This window comes from Branchiostoma floridae, chromosome 17 (genome assembly GCF_000003815.2).
Source record: "Branchiostoma floridae strain S238N-H82 chromosome 17, Bfl_VNyyK, whole genome shotgun sequence".
NCBI lineage: Eukaryota > Metazoa > Chordata > Leptocardii > Amphioxiformes > Branchiostomatidae > Branchiostoma > Branchiostoma floridae.
Genome location: NC_049995.1, coordinates 4,769,406 through 4,773,488, shown reverse-complemented (window position 1 = coordinate 4,773,488; position 4,083 = coordinate 4,769,406). Strand labels below are relative to the sequence as shown.

The 4,083-nt window shown below is 40.6% G+C and overlaps 1 protein-coding gene across 1 annotated transcript in view; it reads left to right on the top strand.

Moving 5' to 3' along the window:
- The window catches only part of LOC118404928 (melatonin receptor type 1C-like), a 17,817-nt gene that overhangs the window by 1,124 nt on the left and 12,610 nt on the right, over nt 1-4,083 (top strand). The window lies entirely within an intron of this gene.

Sequence of the window (4,083 nt, the reverse complement as noted above, 5' to 3'; positions counted from 1 at the left end):
CATAAGTTTTTGGTTTCACACAGAAATATGTTGCGTGGCTTAAATTTCGTAGCAAAGTTATAAAGCTTTTCATTGTTATCCATCAGATTTAAAATCCGTGCAGTCATTACTTGGGGGGGGGGGGGGTCCTTTTGCAGATCAGTAATTGGCAAGAAAGACGAGGGTGAACTGTGATTAGAGCTGTGTGGGTCGTATTCCTCACGCTAATAAATCTACGGAGACATTGTCAAAATTTTTAATGAGAATTGGCTTCCTATTTCGACTAGAAAAGGGCCTGTATCCGGCTTTCAGAAAAGCAAGCCGACCCGCACATATACCGTGGCTCATTTGTCCATGTTTTTCTGTTTGTTTGTTTTTAATTTTCTTTTTATATTCTCGCTCAACGGATATTGCTGGGTGTCGTCTGCAAAGCAGAGTAATAATAATAATGATTCGAAATTTATTGTATATTGATAAAAGGCTCCATACTATACAATTGTGCAAAAATTGAGTTGTGTGCCTTATTTTTGGTTGAGATTCGGAACTATATTATCATCCTTCGGATTAATTTGGAAGTCTTTTAGATAGTGAATGCATGTAGAGATTGTTTTAGTTGTTTCGGAAAGTTGGTCTATGCCTCATAAATAGGAGGAAAACAATTGAGATGTGTTTCATTTTCAACTGCGTCAGCTGTGTATACCATACTTCATGATTTATTATATTTCAGCCATACCATAGGTATGGTGAAATATATTGTATTCGTAATGTTTCTTTCTTTCTTTCTTTCTTTCTTTCTTTCTTTCTTTCTTTCTTTCTCCTGTCAAATTTTCAAAGCGATTCATCTCCGCCGTTCCTTGACCAAATGACTTGGAATTTGGCACAAGGGTAGAGTGGGCTAATACCCAAATGTGTTTTTTTTTCATTTTTTTCATATCTGCTCCTTAAATGATTTTATTGAGGTTTTATTGCAACTTTTCGACCAAAGCTGTATAATTTGTCCCCCTGTACCATGGTATTACATCCAAATGACCTGAAATTTGGGACAGAGGTGCCCTAGATACTTATTCAAAGGATCCATGTATAATATTTGGTATAAATCACTTCAAAATGGCTCCTTAAGGAGGTTTTTGTGGGAGAGTTTTGGATATGTAAGGTTGAAGTGCCGAGGTCAACGACCTCTAGGTCATTCTGGTGTGTCAGGGCCACAGGTGTGTCAGGTAGATCCAATTATCTACCTACCTACCTAGTCCATAGACATCCAGGTGGTTGGAGGACAAGGTAAATCCAATTAATGACCAGCCAATGAGCGAGCTCATTTTGCTGGAAGAGTCCATTGTTGGACAGGGGGTGTTTTTTTAAATTTACTTTTAGACTTTGGTGATAATGCCATTGTTTTTTTAGCGGAAGTGTTTTTTCACTGAACCACTTGACATAAGACTACTACTGGGACAGTCCATTTTTGCACATAGGGGGGATTTTAAAAAAAATCAGTTTTGGACATGGGTGATGATTCCGAATTCCATTTGTTGAATGGAAGTTGACCCCCACCTGAAGACTGAACATGAGGAGGATTTGGCAGCCAATCAGCAAGCCTGGTGTTATCTGGAATAGTCCATTCATGCACGGGGGACTTTTTTAAAATTCAGTTTTGGACTGGGTTGCTTATTATACAAAAGGCCATGTACTGTGAGTATTTCTGGACTTGTCTATTGTGCAATTTTAAACAGGGTGTGCTGGGAGATTCCATTCTTCGACGAAGGGAGTATTTTTCTAAATTCATTTTGTGGACTTTGGTGATTATGTCGATGTCCTATTTTAGCTGATGTATTTTTGGATCGCTCCACTTTACATAGGGGTATAACAGACAGAGTCGATTCTTGCACAGAGGTTTTTTTTCAAATATGGTTTTGGACGGCTGATGATTCAAAATTCTGTTTCTTAGCGGAAGTGTTTTTGGAGTCGTCTATTATACCTTTCTACATGGGGTGCACTAGAAGAGTCCATTCTTGAAGGGGGTTTTGTAAGATTCATTTTTGCTCATAAGTGTGATTAGTAGTTAGAAGTCATTTTAAGCAGAAGTGTTCCATTTTTGCACATGGGTGATTTTGGAACAGTCTATCGTTACATGAGGGGGGAGATGGCTGAAATATGCTGTATTTGCTCCCAAGCAAATGTCGGCCTTTCTAGTGTACATATACATTGTTGCATATAGACAGCAACGCCGTACAACTAACTAGTCGCTAGGGGGCCCAAACTTATTCCTGAGCACAATATATATATATATAATACTCAAAATTCGTGACCATAGCTTGACACGGAGCACGACATAGCAAAACCAGAAGTTGCACTGCAGTACCAAGGGAGGCCGCTAGGGGGCCCAAAATCATTTCCAGCTTTCATCACACACTACCAACACACCAAGTATAAAACCAATCCACTCATGATCAGCCGTTCTTGAGTTATCTTGTTGACAGACAGACAGACAGACAGACAGACGCAGGGTAAAATATAACCTCCATGACATTTCATGGAGGTAATAACATAAACATAATTGTATCAGTCCAGATGAAATGGACCTGTTATACATATCCACTAATTGCTGGTAATCAAATATGAGAGAATAGAAATAGAGATGATTAAAATCATTACAGTAATGGCCTGATGCACATTACAATTCCCCAGGGAATATCGTCTGACTGTTCAATGTGTTCATTCCTCGTCTGATCAAAAACAGTTGGGTATTGAGCTACTGGTTAAACGGATTATCTTTCGGCGTTTCGTCACTTAATGTGCGGGAAAAACAGATTATGACATAGTTTGGAATATACAACATTTTATTACATAAAGTTTACAGGTATGATTGATAGGCTGTCAAAATTATGGACGTAATTTGCTGAAGTTTGTTTAAATGTCTGGCTCATGTACGATATCAAATTTGTTTGAAACGAAGTCTCAAATTTGTTTAATTACTTTTTGTTTGATTGCAGTTCATTGATTACGCAAAGGTGCCTATTAATCACCTTCTGTTACCTTAGGTATACGTGATAAGCATATATAAATATATAGCTGTGAAAACAGACCCAAAATTAGCAAAAACACTAGCTTGGGTACCACCCGATTGCAAGGGCTTGTTACGCTCGCTGCACGCTTGTTACTCCGGTAATCATCGGATGGTACCCAGGCGATAGAAGGCACTTTACACGACTTTCCTCACTTAACTCGGGTGAAAATGAGTACCTAGCTTTGGCTAGGGCCGTTCCTCGGATACGACGTAAAATGGAGGTCCCGTGTCTGGGGAAAGCCATACCACAGGCACGTTAAAGAACCCGCCACACGTGCGATGGTGCGGTGTGAGTGGTTCAAAAACCTACAGTACCTTGGCCGCACCTGGGGCAATCATTGTCGTATTGGGGTCACCTGAGTGGCGCCGAATGGCAGCTCACTCCAGACACTTGTGACAGTCGTATTGAGGTCACCTGAGTGGCGCCCAATGGCAGCTCGCTCCAGACCCTTGCGATTCAGCCCCGCCTATTGTAAGCTCCTCGCAATTCAGCCCATGGCTGCAAAGAGTGAGTAGTCGGCCCACCCAATAACAAGAACAACAACCATAACAAACAAGTAGTACACATTACTTTGATTGTAATATCTAAGTTGATTATATGGTCTTGTGTAATATTAGATCTGTTATTGGAAGTGTGAAGCTATATGTAATACCTATCAAAATGGTAGTCTCCTCCGGGAGAGGAGTATATACCGGGGGGCTTGTACCGTGCTAGGGCCGGTACAAGACCCCCGGTATATACTCCTCTCCCGGAGGAGACTACCATTTTGATAGGTATTACATATAGCTTCACACTTCCAATAACAGATCTAATATTACACAAGACCATATAATCAACTTAGATATTACAATCAAAGTAATGTGTACTACTTGTTTGTTATGGTTGTTGTTCTTGTTATTGGGTGGGCCGACTACTCACTCTTTGCAGCCATGGGCTGAATTGCGAGGAGCTTACAATAGGCGGGGCTGAATCGCAAGGATCTGGAGCGAGCTGCCATTGGGCGCCACTCAGGTGACCTCAATACGACTGTCACAAGTGTCTG